Source organism: Equus quagga, chromosome 1 (genome assembly GCF_021613505.1).
Source record: "Equus quagga isolate Etosha38 chromosome 1, UCLA_HA_Equagga_1.0, whole genome shotgun sequence".
Lineage (NCBI taxonomy): Eukaryota > Metazoa > Chordata > Mammalia > Perissodactyla > Equidae > Equus > Equus quagga.
The window spans coordinates 100,150,266-100,170,586 of record NC_060267.1 but is presented as its reverse complement, the minus strand read 5'-3'; the positions used below and the strand labels follow the sequence as shown (position 1 = coordinate 100,170,586).

The following is a 20,321-nucleotide window of genomic DNA, read 5'->3' as shown; positions in this document are numbered from 1 at the left end:
TGTCCTTCTAGTCCCCCTCTCTTGGACAATCCCCCCTCCCCCATTCCAAAGATCTTTACATGGCTGGATCCTTCTTACCTTTTGAGTCTTAACTCAAATGACACTACAGGGAGGCCCTGTCTACTGCTATTTCTCAGTTACTTTTATCCTATAACCTTGTTACATTGTAATGTTTTTTTCATATCACCTCTCTCAGAAATGATCCTCTGTAATTATTTGTTTACTTGTTCATTGTTTCTCCCCCTAGAATTTCGGCCATGGGAGAGCAGGGACCTTGTCTATCTGGTTTGCTGCTGTAATTCCAATGCCTGGAACCATGCCTGAGACATGATAGATACTCAGTGAATAGTTTTGAATGACTGATAAATTCATTGTCCTCCTGTCCCCCGTTCCTCTCCTTTCACGTAAAGAACTCCCAGTTTTCCTTTAAGACTAGTCTAGCAAGGATACATGAGTGAACACACCATTATACTACCGTATTAGGCAAGGTAACACTAGCTGCTATAACAAATAGGCCTCCAAATGAATTTGATCTGAAACAAAGTAGAAGCAGGTGGTTTTCCTCCATACACTGACCTGGGATACCGGGCTCTTTCCACCTTGTGGCAGCACCATTCCCAAAGGTCTTGTCATTGTCTAAATACAGCTGGTAGCAGGGGAAGAACTTTGTAGAGACATGTCACTTCCGCTCACATTGCTTTGGCAAGAGCTAGTCATACTGCACACCTAGATGCAAAAGGAGATGGGAAACGGGGCACTGGGTTAGGCAGCTGCCTTCTAGCAACAGCTGTATGCTATGGAAGAGGGAAATGAACTTTGGTGGACAGCTTTCTTCCTCTGCCACAAATACAGCATGATAAATGCTAGATAAAAGAAACAAAGGAGTTAGGGTGGCGCAGGAGAGGCACCTGATGTAGCTTGGGAGACAGAGTAGTCAAGGAGGGCTTCCCAGAGGAGGCAGTGCTGAGGTAACTCATGCAAGATGAGTAAAAATCTGCTGAGCAAAGGAAGAGGAAGATTACTGCCAGCAGAGGGACGACTATGTGCAAACGTTTGGAGAAAAGAGAGAGCATGTCATAACTCATTCCAGAAACTGCTGATGGTTCAGTGTTCCTAGAGAACAGAGTTGGAGAGAAGGAAGCAGAAGCAGTACAGAAACTCGAGCAGAAAGACCATGTCATGGTAGGTCGTGAATGCCTTTGATCCCTATGTTGACGGGGCCTTTGCCTGTTTTCCTGGTATAGTATTGACAATCAAGATCCAAAACTGAGGACAAAGAGCATTGAGGACCTCACATTTTAGAATGATTAAGAACATCTGCTAAGATTGGGCCAAGAACAGGCCCCGCCTCAGGAATGTACAGAGAAGTGGCAGGACTGGCCTTACCACAATCACTCATCCTCCCCTCCCGCTCCCTTACGAGCAAAAGTGTGGGAAGAGGTGAGAGAAGGAATCCATGTAGTCACACGTCCAATGGGGAGTGTTTTTTTCCCCACCATTGCCAAGGTGACGGGGGCTCTATGAGACTTACTCTTAAAGCTGGGGTGGGAACTACAAGCAGGATTGATGAGCATCTCATTTCCCACTGAAACCTCGGATTAGGGAGCAGGTGCGTTGATCCTACCCTCTGCTCCCTGCACAGGGAAAGGAGAGGGACATAAGGACAAGAAGAGGCTGCAGGGGAGCTGCCTGCAAACCTGCTTGGGTGAGGCTAATGTGCAGGAGTTTCAGTTTCCCAGAGTCAAGAGGTTGGTCCAGAAGGGCATCAGGGTTGAGCTACTGTATTAGCTATCTATAACTGCAAAACAAAATGCCCCAAAGCTTAGTGCTATAAGCCTAGAGTCATGTATTATTTCATGATTTCTGTGGACCACAAGTTTAGACGGACATAGCTTGCATGCTTTATCTCTACTCCATGATGTCTGGGGCTCAGCTGAAAGACTCAAAGGCTGGCAGCTAGAATCATCTGAAGCCATGCCCGGGGCTGGAGAACCTGCTTCCAAGGTGGCTCGCTCACATGGCTGGCAAATTGGTGCTGACATATTAGTTTCTCTCCATCTGGGCCTCTCCAGAGGGCTGTTTGAGGGTCCTCATGACATGGCAGCTGCCTTCCCCCTGAGAAAACAATCCAAAGAGCCAAGATAGAAGCTGTAATGTCTGATATGACCAAGCCTCAGAAGTCACACAACATCATCTCTCCAGAATTTCTACTAGTCATACAGGTCAGCTTTGATTCAGGGTGAGAGGAGATACAGAAGGACATGAATACCAGGAGGTAAAGATCATCAGGGTCAGTGTGGAGGCTGGAGATCACCACCCTCTTGTTGGCTCCTCACCCAGGAGGGCTGGCAAAGGAACCGAGGGACCTTAAGAGCATTCGGAGTATACTTTCCACAGGAACTGGCAGCCAGGAAGAGGTCAAGCCCGAGTTGGGTCTCCCTCCCCGTGGTTCTGAGCTCTGGGCAGGCCCCACAGGGCTCTATGGAGAGCACAGGTGTGCCCTGTGTGGCAGTTCAGGCCCCACAGAGGATGTCGATGATCAGTGAGTGCAGCCAGAGAGGCAGCCATGATCTTGCATCATTTATTAAAAAGACCATCTTTTCCCCACTGCTCTCCACTATCCCCTTTGTCATAAATCAGGTGACTGTATATTTATGGGTCTATTTCTAGACTCTGCCATGTTCTGTTGATCTGTTTGCCTATCTTTTTGCCAGTACCACACTCTATTAATTACCATCCTTACATAATCGGTCCTGATACCTGGCAGTGTAAGTCCTCCAACTTTCTTCTTCCTCTCCTGACTGCCTTGGCCATTGTCGGTCATTTGCATTTCCAGATAAATTTTAGAATCAACTTGGCAATTTCCACAAAAAATTCTGCTAGAATATTGACTGGAATCACATGGCAATTATAGATCCATTTGGGGAGAATGTCATCAATTTGTACACTTACAACTTGAAATCTTTTCTCTATGTATGCTACACTTCAAAAAATATTTAATGTCATTAAGAAATCTGCTACCCAAGGCATATTTCATATGTGTACTACAAGACATTGAGATTCCTTACCCAATTAACAAATTTTCAAAAATTTTTACATTTTTTTCCCTGGGGGTCTGTGTTCCCTCAAATTCCATTGTTTGCATACCACCTTCATTATTTTTCACATAGCCCACACCATCAGTACTGCTATTTATGGAAAGGGAGCTGATTAAAAAAAAAATTTTTTTAAGAAAACTTTGTATCACCATTATAAGGAGATAATGAGTCTCTCTTGACATATACAGAAGACAACTGTCAAATAAGGACAATGAAAATAAGCATTATTGAATTATATCTAGATGTTGCCTGCTGAAGGCTTTGAGAATGAAGTCTGCTCTTTCTTTGTTCAGGAGGAGCATTTGCTAGTCTCAGAGAAGTGTAAAAGATACACTGTCATCATATTTAGAATTTCTTCTTGAGGTAATCAGAAACATTGGGAAATAACTGAAAAAGAAATAATCTTGTCACCTTTTTAATTTTTTTGAGCTAATTGTAGATTCACATTCAGCTGTAAGAAATAATACAGCGAGGTCACTTGTACACTTTGCTCAATTTCCCCCAACAGTGATATTTTGCAAAGTTACAGATATCACTGTGAGGATATCGACATTGATCTCATTCAGAGTTCTTCAGTTTTACTTGTAACTATTTGTGTGTTTGCATGCGTGTGTACTAAGTTCTATACAATTTGATGCATGCAGGTTTGTGCATCTACCGCCACAGACTCTGTGTGTTTTTTAATTTGTACGTCTTGCTCCAAGTTGTCATTAGGAACCTGGGCAGAGGGAGCCAGCCTCCACCAACTGATGTGTCACGTGCTGCTGTGTCACACGGGTGTGAGTATGGAAGTTCACCCTCTGGCTCCTAAAGGCCTCCACTTCACCCCCATTCACATTTCCTCAGAAAAAGCCCGTCACACGGTCATGCATAACTTCAGTGAGGCAGGGAGGCGTGAGCTTACTATGTCCCTGAAAGAAGGATAATTTGAATATTAATAAATAGTATCAAATAGTCAAATAACATTTGAATATTAATGACCACTATCACAGTGTTTGTACATTTCTCTCCCACTGTGTGCATTGGTGAACACTCTAAAAGGCCAGGTCTCCAATCCATTCTTGGGGGAAACAAGGCAAATAGAACACAAATAGTTATGTAAAGCTTTCAAAATAACCTAATATTAATAATGCTGGCACTGTGAGAGAGTAGCCTAATTTTCCTTGTCAGGGCTCTTTGGAGACTATCTCAAGTGTGGGACAGTTATTTAGGTCATCTCTCGCTGCCCTTTTATTTTTTAATTTTTTTTTGCTAAGGAAGATTTGCCCTGATCTGACATCCGTGCCAATCTTCCTCTATTGTTCAGTATGTGGGCCACCAGCACAGCATGGCCACTAACAGAAAGGTATAGGTCTGTGCCTGGGAATAGAACCCAGGCTGCTGAAGCAGAGCATGTCAAACTTAACCACTAGGCCACTGGGGCTGGCCCTCTCTGCCCTTTTATTAAACCAGGCACCAGGATCTACCCATCAGGCCTCCTAATCCTGTCCTGGGTTCATCCTTCCTTTCACTCCCACCCTCAACTTCTGCATCTCATACAGGACCACCATTCCACCCTCCTCCCAGGGCCTGGCCCCCACTCTGCTTCCCTCTAATGTCTACCAGAGTGTCATTCTTTAGTTTCAATGTTCCAGCCAAATGGAACTCAATAATTAAACATCATGACAACAATTAATTTGATATTCAAAAGAGAGACTCCAAAGAATTAACTGTTTTCAGTTTTCCTTTCTAGGCCTTGTCCAAATACAGATGGAATTTTTATGCAATAATAATAACAATACAATAGTCCCACAGTATCCATGGGGGATTGGTTCCAGGACCCTGGAGGATACCAAAATCCAGAGATGCTCAAGTCCCTTATATAAAATGGGATAGTATCTGCATATAACCTAGGCACGTCCTCTCATACACTTTAAATCATCTCTAGATTACTTATAATACCTGAAACAATGCAAATGCTATGCAAATAGTTGTTATACCATATTGTTTAGGGAATATTGACCAGAAAAAAAAAAGTCCGTACACGTTCAGTACAGGTACAAACATCACATGCCTTTGAATCCAAGGATGGTTGAATCTGCAGATGTGGAACCCACAGATATGGAGGGCCAATTGCACACATAGCAGTCCACAGGTCTGCACTGGCTGGTGTCTGGAGACGTGGGCTCCTCACCACATGGGATCTCCCCAGAGCTGCTTACCACATGGCAGCTGGCTTCGCAGAGCAAGGAATACAAGGGAGAGGAAGAGAGAGTCTCCAGTATGGAAGCCACAGTCTTTAGAACTTAATATCGCAAGTGACACGACACCACTTCTGCTGTTACTGTTTGTGACTAGTGAGTCGCTAAATCTGGCCCACAGCAAAAGAGAAGGGATTTCTCAAGGGTGTGGATGCCAGAAGGTGAGAATTACCGGAAGCCATTTTAGAGGCTGCCTACCTACTGCTTATACAAAACATTACTTTATAATGTACCTTTTTTGTTGTTTATTTATTAGAGATATAATTCATACACCACAAAATTTACCATTCGCCCATTTTAAAGTGCACACTTCAGTGGTTTCTAGTATAGTCACAAGTTGTGGAAACACCACCACTTATTCCAGAACATTTTCATCACCCCATGAAGAAACTCTGTGCCCATTAGCACTTACTCCCCATGCCCTTCATGCCCAACCCCGCCAACCATTAGTCTACTTTCTGTCTCCATGGATTTGCCTACTCTGGACATGGCCTATAAACGCAGATAAATGCATATACATGCAATATCTGGATATTACATATATGTACGCATATGAATTGCATGCATTAGTGGCCTTTTTTCCTGGCTTCTTAGCAATAATGTTCTCAAGGTGCATCCACGTTGTAGCATGTATCAGTACACATTCCTTTTTATGGCAAAAAAAAAATTCCGTTGTATGGATATACCACATTTTGTTTATCCATTTATCGGTTGATAGACATTCAGATTGTCTCTCTTTTTTGGCTATTATGAATCATGCCGCTATCAACATTCATGTACAAGTTTTTTGTGAAATTATGTTTTCAATTTTCTTGGGTATAAACCTGGCTGGTCGTGTGGTAACTCTATGTTTAACTTTTGGAGGAACTGCCAAACTATTTTCCAAAGCTGCTGCATCATTTTACTTTCCCACCACCAATGTATGAGAGTTCTGACTTCTTGACATCCTGTCCAACAGTTGTTATTGCCCATTTTTTTTGTTTGTTTTTCTGTAGTCATCTTAGTGAGTGTGGTTTTGATTTGCATTTCAATAATGACTAATGAAGTTGAGTATCTTTTCATGTGCTTATTGGCCTTTTGTATACTTTCTTTGGAGAAATGTCTGTTCAAATCCTTTGTCCGTTTTTAAATTGGGGTTTTTTTTTGTTTGTTTTTTAAAGATGGGCACCTGAGCTAACAACTGTTGCCAATCTTTTTTTTTTTCCTCTCCCCAAAACCCCCCAGTACATAGTTGTATATTCTGGTTGTGAGTGCCTCTGGTTGTGGCATGTGGGACGCCACCTCAGCATGGCCTGATGAGCGGTGCCACGTTGGCACCCAGGATCCAAACCGGCAAAACCCCGGGCCGCCGAAGCAGAGCGCTCAAACTTAACCACTTGGCCATGGGGCCAACCCTTGCCTTTTTATTATTGAGTTATAAGTGTTCTTTATATATTCTGGATAATAGATCCTTAGCAGATATACGATTTGCAAATACGTTCTTCCATTCTATGGTTGTCTTTTCACTTTCTTAACAGTGTTCTTTGACACATAAAGTTTTACATTTTGATGAAGTCCAATGTATTTTTTCTTTGATTGCTGTGGTTTCAGTGTCATAGCTAAGAAATCATTGCATAATGCAAAGTCATAAAGCTTACAACTATATTTCCTTCTAAGAGTTTTATAGTTTTAGCACTTAGATTTAGGTGTTTTATCCTTTTTTTTTTGGAAGATTAGCCCTGAGCTAACATCTGCCAATCCTCCTCTTTTTGCCAAGCAAGACTGGCCCTCAGCTAACATCCATGCTCACCTTCCTCTACTTTATATGTGGGATGCCTGCCACAGCATGGCTTGACAAGCGGTGTGTAGGTCTGCACCCAGGATCTGAACCAGTGAACCCCAGGTGAAGCGAGCATGTGAACTTAACCACTGTGCCACTGGGCTGGCCCCCTTCTTTTTGCAGGGAAAGATTGGCCCTGAGCTAACACCTGTTGCCAATCTTCCTCTTTTTCTTCCTCTCCCCAAAGCTTCAGTATGTGGTTATAGATTCTAGTTGTGAGTCATTCTAGTTCTTCTATGTGAGGCACCACCACAGCATGGCAACTGACAGACAGACCTAAAATGTGGCTCAAATTCAGGCTTTAGCTGGAGAGCTTGTTGCTGTTATGCCCAGAAGGCGATGTGGACACCCCCCATCAGAAAGTTCCCCTGGCCTGGCCTGCTGCAGGCAGCACAGAATAAACCACTCCTGAGGGAAAGTTAGGCCAAGCAGAAACACAGCCTTCTCTGCAAGGATCCTGCTTCTGACAGATCGGTCCACCCTTTCACACCCAAAGGTGGGGGTTGTACAATCCTGAACATGACTCAGGCCAATGAATGTCTGCAACAACATACTGAATGAGTTAAAATACCTATCATCACAGAGATTTGGGGCCTCTTTCATTTCCCAACAAACAAAGCCACCGAGGTTAAATCATAGACTGTAGGGGTGCGGTGGAGGAGGGGTACTGGTGATAGTGTGGCAGCAGAGAGGAGTGCACGATCACTCTACCTGCATTACCCCACTGTGGTACACACACGAACCGCTTCCAATTTTAATACTTGTCTATTTATTTTAAGGTAGAGTAGGAAAACATAAGATGTGAAATAAACCCAATTTCGTGAGCAGTATTTCTTCAGGACATGGCTACAGTTGCAAAACAAAACAATTAGGAGGAATTATTAGCTAAGTGATAGAGCTGGCATGAAGGTACAGCCAAAGCCATCCACGTGGTGGGCTGATTCCTAACATTTGGGAAGCCCACTGCAGGATCACATTTAGTCCTGATGACAACTGTAGGAATTGCTTATTTTCTGTCCCCACTAGCAGTCACATGGCTGCTAGTGGTCAGTGACAAACTTGTGATTCATTCCTGGTGGTATCTTCTTTATCCTACTCCCACCCCCACCTTATTTGCCACATATAGACTCTGAGAGCTACCATAAGAATAACTTTGGAGAAGTGAAAAACTTTTCCAGCCCACTTCTTCTTGGTGGCCGTAGTCATCCACCAGGTTCAGGTTCCCCTCTGATGGGGCTAGTCTGTTGCAGAGAGCGCTCGGGAGATCTGCCAGGCCTTTGACCTGAACATCCAACAAGGCTGCCTCCTCCAGGGTGCAGGCTGGAAGGAAGCAGCTGCTTCAGGTTGTGGGGCAGAGAGGAGGGAGGAGTCTGTCTGGGTCTCTACTACTTCTCCTTGCCCTCCTCTCTGGCCTGCAGTCTATATCCCAGGAAAACAAAAGAGAAAGTGCAGCTGGGATGGTGTCGGAGGTTGGGATGCTGCCTGAGCATAGGCTGAGAGTTTCTTCTCAAAAGCCAATGACTCACGTGGCCCCAGGCCCCAAGGTCAGAGCTGTCAGAGGCAGTAAACAGAAGAGGGCTAAGGTCCAAGCCAGCCTTCCTGAGGAGCCAGTAGCCATCGGTGTGCCTCTTGGGCGAGCTGGGGGCCCTTCAGAGATCAACCAGCAGGGAAGGAGAAGGTCCTTTGGGCATGGCTGGAGCCCACCACTCTTACTCCATTTTATCTGTTTTAGATTCTAAAAGTGGTTTGAGAACCACTGCCCTAGCATCATCTAGGCCTCATATTTGAAAAAATGCTTGTAGGGCCTCATTCAGTCACTGGCTCTAAAGATATCTAGGGTGGAAATGGATGGGGTGGAGGAGGAGAGCAAGGGTAAATGCTGACAGAGGGGCCTGGGGAACCAGATGAACAGAAAGGATAGTGGGTCCCAGAAGATGGCCTTTACCAAACCCTCTTTTTTCATTCCCCTACCTAGCTTAAAAAAAATACAGATTGATCTCAAAGTATCTCTCCACGATTACTTATTAATTACAAAACAGTAACTTTACAGTGGAAAAATCTGGGGACTTCCACCTTAACCAAATGATCACACAACATTAACAATATTGGGATAAAGTAACATCACGGACCTCCTCATAAGATGAACTGAGATGGACACAATATCACATATAGGATTTCTCCCAAAATTGCGAAGCCTGGATCATCAAGGAAACATCAGGCCGAACCAAACTGAGGGGCAGTTTACAAAATAACTGGCCTATGTTCTTAAAAATATCAAGATCAAGAAAGACAAAGAGGGGCCAGCCCGGTGGCCAAGTGGTTAAGTTTGTGCATTCCGGTTCGGTGGCCCAGGGTTTCACTGGTTTGGATCCTGGCTGTGGACATGGCGCCGCTCACCAGGCCATGCTGAGGCGGCATCCCACATAACGCAACCAGAAGGACTTACACCTTGAATATACAACTATGTACTGGGGGGCTTTGGGGAGGACAAGAAGAAGAGAAAGAAGAAGAAGAAGAAGAAGAAGAAAAGAAGATTGGCAATAGATGTTGGCTCAGGTGCCAATCTTAAAAGAAAAAAAAGACAAAGAAAGGCTAAGTTGTTCCAGATTCAGAGACTAAAGCAACATTGAAAACAAAATCCAATGGATAGTCCTGGATTGGATCTTGGATGAGGAAAAAAAAAAGCCATAAAGGACATTATTGGGACAATGGAAGGACCTGAATATGGGCTGTGAATTAGATAACCGTATTCTATCAATGTTAAATTTCCAGATTTGAGAATTGTACTTTGGTTTTGTAACAGAAGACCTTTGTTTTTAGCAAAGAAAACCTGAAGTTAGGGGTTAAGCATAAAGATGTTTTCAATTTACTCTCAAGTGGTTTAGAGAGATAGGGAATGATAAAGAAAAAAAAATTTATGTAAATAATACTTGCTCAAGTCAAACAACAGAGAGTTTATAAAGGAAAGGTGAAAACCTCTCCCACACCTTCGTTTTCTGCCTCCCAGACATAAGCACCATCTTTCACTTCTTTATCTATGCTCAAAGAATCATCTATACACAGGTGTATGGTTTGCCGGGTTTTGGTCTCTTTTTAAAAATGGAGTCATAGATTACATGTGACTCTGCAATTTGATTTTTAAAATAGTTTTTAAAGTTTTTTTTTTAATCAAAGAAATATATACATATGGTTAAAAAAAATAATATTACTGAAGGACTTTAATAAAAGCCAACTGGTGGCTGGCCCTGAGGCCGAGTGGTTAAAGAACCACGTGCTCCATTTCGGTGGCCCAGGTTCACAGGTTCGGATCCTGGGCGCCAACCTTCTCCACTCAGCCATGCTGTGGTGGCAACTTACATATAAAGTGGAGGAAGACTAACACAGACGTTAGCTCAGGGCTGACCTTCCTCAAGCAAAAAAAATGCCAACTGCTCAATTCTTCCTGGCCCCAAGGTTGCTCCTCAGAGCAGTCACTCTTCTAGGTGTTTACTTTCCTGGTAGTTTCCTCTACAGCTCTAAATAACATGCTTACCCTGCTGTTTCTGAATACACGAATGATACACTGACTTCCTGCTCTGTGAAGATTTAATTCACTTATACTCTGCTCTCCCTCACTCTTTCCAGCAGAATTTTTATCACTATTTTTAGCCCTCTTGTAACGTTAGGTTTTATGGTTTTCTTTCTTGTTCTATCAACTCCAGACAGTATCTGAGTTCCAGTTCCATAAGATGTGGCTATTTTGGCACCTACTCTTTCTTTCACCTCATTCTCCTACTTGTTTACTTCTGTTATCTGTGATTTTAATTTTACACAGTCAAACTTTATAATACTTACGTTTTGTTCTGTAAACATAGTTGTCTTCCTTGCTGAGTCTGTAGGTAGACTCTAAAAGTTGAAGAACAAAAAATATTGCTCATATGATTAGGACTACATAAACATTATTACCGGCACAACCAAGCAGTGTACTATGGTGACATTTCCTTTCTTGGGCAGTCTTTGATTTTCCTTGTGTTCAACTTCTTTTACTTAACAGTAAGTCAAAGTTTTCTAATTTTTTAAATGATCACCTGGTAATTTGAGTGTGTACATTTAAAATTTTTAAATTAAATTAAAAAGAATTTTTTTTTGAGGAAGACTAGCCCTGAGCTAACACCTGCCAATCCTCCTCTTTTTGCTGAGGAAGACTGGCTCTGAGCTAACATCCATGCCCATCTTCCTCTATTTTATATGTGGGATGCCTACCACAGCATGGCTTGCCAAGCGGTGCCATGTCCGCACCCAGGATTTGAACCAGCGAACCCCGGGCCGCCGAAGCAGGAATGTGCCCACTTAACTGCTGCACCACCGGGCTGGCCCGTAAATTAAAATTTTTATTGTGATACAATATATAACATAAAATTTGCCATCTTAACCATTTTTGAGTGTACAGCTCAGCGGCATTAAGCACATTCACGTTGTTGTGCAACCATCACCACCGTCCACCCACAGAATTTTGCCATCATCCCCAAGTGAGACTCTGTCCCTGTGAAACACCAGCTCCCCATCTCCCCCTCCTCCCCAGCCCTGGCGCCCACTGTTCTTCTTCTGTCTCTAAGAATTCGACTGCTCTAGGGATCTCATAGATGGAATCACACAATATTTGTTCTTTTGTCCCTTGGCATAATTCCCTCAAGGTTCATCCATGTTGTAGCATGTGTCAGAATTTCCTTCCTTTTTAAGGATGAATGATACTCTTGTACATATAGACTATATTTTGCTTATTCTTTCATCCACTGATGGACATTTTTCACCCAGAGCAGTCCCTGAAACATATTCCGTGTCTAACGCTTTTTTTAAAGTTGTGCTTGCCTATAGGAACCAAGGCAGAACACTGCTAGATAGCTAAACCACAGAACCGGGCCAAACCAGAAAGGTCCAAGATGGCGATGGGGTGCTGGGTGCAAAGGGAAACGTGTGCAAAAGGTGCCATGCGTGAGAAGGGAAGATCTACGCCTGCCCCAGATGCCCCCTCTCCCTTCACATCCCATAAGAACCCTGCTTATGTTCCCTTTGGGGGAGGCGTCTGAGAGCACGAGCTCTGCCTGCTCCACTCGTTGGTCAATGAATAGGATTTGTGCTCTGCTATTCGGAACCTCCCGCTCGTTCTATAGGTGCGAGTGGCTCCAGGCCAAAGGACCCACTTGCGGGTCACCGGTCCCTTAGTGTTTGGTAACAATTTGGGTTGTTTCCAACTTTTGCTGTTGTGAATAATACTGTTATGAACACAGGTGTACAAATATCTGTTTAAGTACCTGCTTTCAATTCTTTTGGGAATATACCCAGAAGTGGAAATTCTATGTTTAATTTTTTAAGGAAACTCCATACTGTTTGCCATAGCAGCTGCACCATTTTACATTCCCACCAGCAATGCATAAGGGTTCCAATTTCTGATTTTTTTATAATAGCCATTCTGATGGGTATAAGTGTTATCTTATTGTGGTTTGATTTGCATTTCCCTAATGATTAGTGACCTTGAGCATATTTTCATGTGTTTATTAGCCATTTGTATATCTTCTTTGGAGTAATGTCTGAGTCCTTTGCCCATTCTTTTTTAAACTTATTTTTTAATTTGTGGTAAAATATACATAACAAAATTAACCATTTTAACCATTTCTAAGTGTACTATTCAGTGGCATTGATACATTCATGTTGTGCAACTCTCATCCATTTCTGAATTGGGTTGTTTTGTTATTGCTGAGCGTTAGTAGTTCTCTATGTATTCTGGATATTAATTCCTTGTGACTTGCAAATGCTTTCTCCCATTCTATGGATCGCCTTTTTACTCTGTTGATTGTGTCCTTTGATGAACAAAATTTTAAATTTTGATAAAGTCCAACTTATTGGGGCCAGCCTGGTGGCACTGTGGTTAAGTTCACACGCTCGGCTTTGGTGGCCTGGGGTTCACAGGTTCAGATCCCGGACGTGTACTTACACACTGCTCATCAAGCCATACTGTGGTGGCATCCCACATACAAAATAGAGGAAGACTGGCACATATGTTAGCTCAGGGCCAATCTTCCTCACCAAAAAAAAAAAAAATCCAATTTATCTGTTTTTCTTTTGCTACCTTTGGGGTCAAAACCACAAAATCACTGCCAGATCCAATGCTGTGAAGCCTCTGCTTCTAAGAGTTTATACTTTTAGCTCTTTCATTTAGGTCTTTGATCCATAGTATGTAGCTTTTATAAACTGTTAAATTACAGTGATCTTTAAAAAATGTAAATCCAGGGGCTGCCCTGTGGCCGAGTGGTTAAGTTCACACGCTCAGCTTCAGTGGCCCAGGGCTTCGCCAGTTCGGATCTGGGGTGCAGACAGGGCCTCACTCATCAGGCCATGTTGAGGCGGCGTCCCACATAGCACAACCAGAGGCACTCACAACTAGAATCTACAACTATGTACTGGGGGGCCTTTGGGGAGAAGAAGAAGAAAAAAAAGTAAATCCAGTCATCACCTTCTGCTCAGAAATTTGCAGAGGTTTTTCATCTCATTGGAATTAAAAATCGTTATCGTCATCCTAGCCTACGGGGCTCTACGTGATCTGGTTTACACTTCTCTGACTTCACCCAATTCTAGGCACACTGACCACACCAGTGTGTGCTGTTCCTCAAACGTGCCAAACACATTCCCACCTCAGGGCATTTGTACTTGCTGTTCCTTCTTCCAGGAGCATACTTCTCTTCACATCTCCAATCATATGCCCCCTTCTTCATGAGGTCCTTCCTGACTACCTTATCTAACATGCCATCTTTATCTCTATCCCCTTACCTTGCTTTTGTTTTGTTTCCTTTTTCTTTTTTTTTTTTTGAGGAAGACTGGCCCTGAGCTAACATTCATGACCATCTTCCTCCACTTTATATGTGGGACGCCTGCCACAGCGTGGCTTGCCAAGCTGTGCCATGTCCGCACCCAGGATCCGAACCAGTGAACCCCAGGCCGCCAAAGCGGAATGTGCGCACTTAACTGCTGCACCACCAGGCCGGCCCCTGCTTTTGTTTTCTTATTAGCATTTATCACTGCCTGACATATTATTTAATTGCTTGTTCATTGTGTCCCTCCAGGAGAATATAAACTATGGGAAGGCAAAGGTCTTGACCTCTCTCTTATTGTAACAGGACCCTAAAATTTTTATCTGAATACACAGATGCTCAGAATAAAGCCAATGGATGAGAAACTTCTAGACCATATCCTTGATAATGAGGGGTGTACCTCTGATTCTCTCTCCCCTCTTCCCACTGGCTAGAACTGGATGTGGTAGCTACTAGTTTTAGACTATTTAGATGATGACAACTCCTTAGAGATGATAAAGCAACAAGACAGATGGGACCTGGGTGCCTGATGATTTCTTGAAACAGAGCTGCTGAGAAATCTTGGACTTTTTTTTTGAGAAAGAGCACACTTTATTGGAAAGAGAGCACTGCGCATGACCAACAGATGAAGTCGGCCCAGTGGGCATCCACACATTATGCTCAAAAAGATCCACAGGATGCTTTGCTAAGAAAGATTAACTGGAACATGGATTCCTCCGGGAAACTTTCCAAACCTCATCCCTCCGAGGGGTGGGGACACTCCCAACCATTTCCTTGAAGGCAACTGTGGTTCCTTAGAGATGGAGTCCCTCAGGGGCGCCTTGTTGTTTCTATAAAGAAGATTTTTTAAATGTTTTGGAGTATTCATTTGTCACTTTCATTCTATGCTCTCTCAAGGCCATCAGACCAGCTTCAGCACAGACTGCCTTGATGTGATGATGTGAGGATGCCTGATGACTTCTTGAAACAGAGCTGGCACCACAGAGGTCCTCTTTAGCCATGATCAATTGTCCAGGGTTGCATCATCGGCCAGCATCATACTGCTTGTGTGAATCGGACTTATTAGTCCTTTCATTGGGCAGGAGGAGTTTGATCTCCCTGTCAGTGTGGCCTGGTCTGATAAGCGCTGGATCCAAACTTTCTATTTGGTTTGCGGCCATGATAACCTTCACATCTCCCCTGAATCAAATCCATCCAACTGGTTCAACAGTTCCAACATTATTTGCTGAATTTCTCTCTCACCACCAGAATTTGAGTCATATCTTTTTGTCCCAATGGCATCAATTTCATCAATAAACACGATGGATGGTACAAGTTCTTCAGCAACTTGAAACAATTCCTGTACGAGTTTGGGCTCATCACCCAGGTACTTCTGAATAAATTCAGAACCAACCACACTCAAGAAAGTGGCTGAGGTTTAGTTTGCTACTGCATTGGCTAGTAAGGTTTTACATGTGCCAGGTGGACCATAGAGAATGACCCCCTTAGGGGCCTTTATATCCCTCTCTTCATAATATTCAGGATGAGTGAAAGGAAGCTCCAGAGATTTCCTAATTTCCTGGGTTTTGTTGCCCAAGCCCCCAATATCAGCACAGGTCTCCTGGGGGCCTTTTCCACCTTCATCACTGTGACCAGGGGACCTGTGTCACCCATCAGCACCTCTATCACGGCATGCACCTTATGGCTGAACAGGACCAAGCAGCCTGGTTCCAGCAGATCCTTGGCTACAAATGAAAGAATGCTGATGTAGTGTCCTGAGCCCACAGATGTAGACATGACAGCGTGATTGTCATCAATGATCTCTTCTAAGGCTCCTACCAACATTGGGGTCCCCCTTAGATCATCCACCTTTCATCTTTCCTCCCCTTGCTTTTCTTCTAAAGGCTTCATTTGTTCCTGATTTCTAATGAATTCTTCCTCCATGAGAAGATAGTCTTTAATTCTCCTTAACTTTGATAAATTTCTTTAAAGATTTTTAAATTTTTCCTTTTTTTCTCAAAGCCCCCTGGTACCTAGTTGTATATTTTTTTAGTTGTGGGTCCTTCTAGTTGTGGCATGTGGGACGCCACCTCAGCATGGCTTGATGAGTAGTGCCATGTCTGCGCCCGGGATCCAAACTGGCGAAACCCTGGGTTGCAGAAGCAGAGGGCACAAACTTAACCACTTGGCCACGGGGCTGGCCCCAACTTTGATGATCTTATCCGGCACTAAGTGTGAGGGGTCACCAGTGGCAATCTGTTGGCAGCATCTGGTCCCTTTGCTTCTTTATTTTTCCCTACTTTAGTTGGTATGGGAGTTTCATATTTCTTATTCTGGTCCTTGTCATCCTTCTTGCCACCTCCAGGACCATGACCACCACTCTGACTTTGACTCATCTTGCTTCAGTCTCTGGAGCTGTAAAGGTTGGACTTTTATGTGGAGATACCCTTTCATCTCAATAAAGTCACCATTATTTGCATCTGTGTCATAGCAGCTATATCTATTCCTTAACTCTGAGCTTTCTAACCAGTGTGCCTCAGCCAGGAGAAAGGAGTGAGTTGGTGACAGTGAGGAATATTAACCGACAGAGCCGACAACAGTGACCAAAGACCTCCCTCTTGTACTAATCTTAGCATATTCCTAGTCCTAGAACAAGGAATGGGAAGAAAAAAACATTGTTCTTGCTGCTGCATATATGTAATCTTAACTATTTATAAAAAATGCATAGAAAAAGATGAGAAGGAACTACTTCAAAATGTTAAAGGTGAGGATTCTGCTGCAAGAGTCCAGGGAAGAAAGCTAAGTACCATGAAAGAGAAAGAGATGCTGAAATGGGCCTGGCCCTGTGGCCTACTGGTTAAGTTCAGCGCCCTCCACTTCAGCAGCCTGGTTTTGGTTCCCAGGCTCAGAACTACATCACTTATTGACGGCCATGCTGTGGCTGTGACCCACACACAAAATAGAGGAAGATTGGCACAGATGTCAGCTCAGGGCGAATCTTCCTCAGCAAAAAAAGAAAGAAAGAAAAGCAATGCTGGAAATGATCAGAAGCTTTCCAGAATGGGAAATAGAAATAACAGTGATGCAATTATCATGAAAATCATTAAAGCTGTTATTCTTATTACACAATAGTAACACAACTACAACAACAAATCCACCCTGAACTCAGATACAATTTTTCTGTGAAAGAATTAAAGAGACTGTGGCTCATTCTGTGTTTCCTGAAATGTACTATGAAACACTACTGCTGAGACATGACCATTGTAAAAAGGGTTCTGTGAGCATAAACAGTGTCTCTCCCTGGAATTGTAAAGGCTCTGAGAAATCTTGCAGTTAGGAAACATGCTTAATATTGCTTAAGGAAGCTTTATTGTGACAGACAGTTCTGCTCACATGTCTACTCTCCCGTTTGTTCTTATAATATTACCCAAATTTGTTCATGGCAACAATGTGCCCAGCTAAAGAACTACCCTTCTCAGCACTCCTTGCAGCTACAGGTGGCCAGGTGCCATGGTTCTAGGCAATGAGGTGGAAGTGTAAGTTGCTGACTGGGGCTTCTTGAATAGCTCAGAAAAAGAAAGGCTGACTGTGCTGGCAAGTATGCTTTGCCATTTTCCCTTCTCCTTCATCCTGCCTGAAACATGGATGTGACAGAGGAGGTGGCACGGTGATTTTGTGACCTAGAGGTGACAAGCATGAGGATGAAAGCCACAGGGTAAGGATGACTGAGCAAAAGTATAAAAGTAGCTTTGGCCCCTGAAGTCTTCACAGATTGACTGTACTTCTCAAAACTTCTTAATCCATGAGAAAAATGAAATCTATGTGTGCTAAAGCATTATGGGTTGGGTTTTCTATCAAAAGACAGAAGGAGTCTGGGGTCAGCCCAATGCTGTAGTGATTAAGTTTGTGTGCTCTACTTCAGTGGCCTGAGGTTTGCAGGTTCAGATTGGGCCTGGACCTACACACTGCTCATCAAGCCATGCCGTGGCAGCATTCTACATACAAAAAATAAAGGAAGATTGGCACAGATGTTAGCTCAGTGACAGTCTTCCTCAAGCAAAAAGAGGAAGATTGGCAACAGATGTTAGCTCAGGGCCAGTCTTCTTCACTGAAAAAAAAAAGAGACAGACAGAGAAATAGGAGGAGTCTGGGTCCCTGATGGCACCATGGGGCAGCCTCACTAGCATAAATCTAAACTTCTTTTACAACAGAGAAAAATAAAATCCTAACTTTTTTGTCACTTGTACCAGAGACAAATAACAAAGTGCACTATTCTCAGGTTCTGGATAAGGAAGGAGTAGAGAACAGCTATGCTTTGGAAATGCTGAGTCTGAGGTACCTGTGGGACAGCCAAACGTAGAGAACCAGGAGGAAGTAGGATGTGTGGGTCTGGAGCTTGGGACAAAGATCTGGGCTAGAAAAGGACAGGTCATAAGAACTCAGGTGAACACTTTTGAAGTCCCTCATGCCTGTCTTGGATTGGGCACAGATATATTCTGTATATCTCTAACGAATAGAGCAAGCGATCAGATTTGAACTTCAAATGAGGAAAGACCTTCTCACAGTCAGAGTTCTCCAAAAACAGAATGGGCCCTCCACGAGTCAGGGAGCATCCTGCTCTTTGAGCAATGTAAGCAGAGCCTGGACACTCAAGTGACGAGGAAGATGAGAGCACTGAGAAGTTGGATTTGATGATTGTTAAACATCTTTCAAAACTTGAGCTGCTAATATTCTAAGCATCTAATTTGGTTCTGAGGTGGGATGTTGTCAACCTTAAAAAAAGGATCCAGTCAACATTGAGACCACAATCCCTCATGCTGTTGTGCCCATCCTTGCTCTGATGCCATGCCCTTTCATGGAATGCAGGGGCCATTTGGATAGGACTCAATTTCATGAAAGGTCTCAGATATTTTCATTAGATAACTATTAGACTCAATTACTAGATAATTATTAGACTCAAGATTTTTATTTAACTATTAGTGTTTTTTCTCCATAATTACTGATACATGATCAAAACATCAACAAAAATTTGGTAAATTCAAGAAAACATCAGGGGAGGGGAAAATATGAAATCTAACACCCAGAGACAACCATGATTAACATTTTTTATATGAAAATATCATGTCTTTTTTTATGCATAAAATTTTCCTCAGAGTTGTATTCTATTTTACATGCTATTTTGATTTTTTTAAACAAAAAAAAACAAAAAAAGCAAAAGCCGTATTAAGAGGAAAATTCATTGCAATACAGGCACAGCTTAACAAACAAGAAAAATCCCGAATAAGCAATCTTAAACTACACCTAACTGAATTAGAGAAAGAAGAACAAACAAAGCCCAAAGTCAGCAGAAGGAGAGAAACAATAAAAATCAGAGCAGAAATAAATGCTGTTGAAACAAAAAAGGCAGTAGAAGGGATCAATGAAACAAAGAGCTGGTTCTTTGAGAAGATAAATCAAACTGACAAACCCCTGGCCAGACTTACAAAGAAAAAAAGAGAGAAAGCTCAAATAAACAAAATCAGAAATGAAAGAGAAGAAATAACAACAGACTCCGCAGAAATACAACGGATTATAAGAGAATACTATGAAAAACTATATGCCAGCAAAATGGATAACCTAGAGGAAATGGATAAATTCTTGGATTCCTACGATATCCCAAAGCTTATTCAAGAAGAAGCATACAATTTGAACAGACCAATCACAAGGAAAGAGATTGAAACAGCAATCAAAAGCATCCCAAAGAATAAAACCCCAGGACCAGATGGCTTTCCTGGGGAATTCTACCAAACTTTCAGAGAGGATTTAATATCTATCCTTTTCAAGCTATTCCGAAAAATTAGGGAGGATGGAACACTTCCTGACACATTCTACGAGGCCAACATCACGCTGATACCAAAGCCTGACAAGGACAGCATGAGAAAGGAGAACTACAGGCCAATATCGCTGATGAACATAGATGCAAAAATTCTCAACAAAATTTTGGCAACCCGAATACAGCAATTCATCAAAAGGATCATACATCATGATCAAGTGGGATTCATACCAAGGACACAGGGATAGTTCAACATCCACAAATCAATCAACGTGATACACCACATCAACAAACTGAGGAATAAAAACCACATGATCATCTCAATAGATGCAGAGAAAGCATTTGACAAGATCCAACAGCCATTTATGATAAAAACTCTGAACAAAATGGGGATAGAAGGGAACTACCTCAACATAATAAAGGCCATATACAACAAACCCACAGCCAACACCATTCTCAATGGGCAAAAACTGAGTGCCATTCCCCTGAAAACAGGAATGAGATAAGGATGCCCTCTATCACCACTCT

General features: G+C 42.8%; 1 long non-coding RNA gene and 1 pseudogene across 1 annotated transcript in view; both read right to left on the bottom strand.

The window, feature by feature from the left end:
- The window catches only part of LOC124246495 (uncharacterized), a 32,564-nt gene that overhangs the window by 3,505 nt on the left and 8,738 nt on the right, over positions 1-20,321 (bottom strand). The window contains exons 2-3 of the long non-coding RNA XR_006890514.1: positions 10,992-11,042; positions 577-2,115 (exon numbers count right to left, since the gene is read on the bottom strand). This is a non-coding gene — a long non-coding RNA (uncharacterized LOC124246495). The remainder of the gene's footprint in view (positions 1-576; positions 2,116-10,991; positions 11,043-20,321) is intronic.
- LOC124246468 (26S proteasome regulatory subunit 4-like) lies at positions 14,797-16,401 on the bottom strand (annotated as a pseudogene).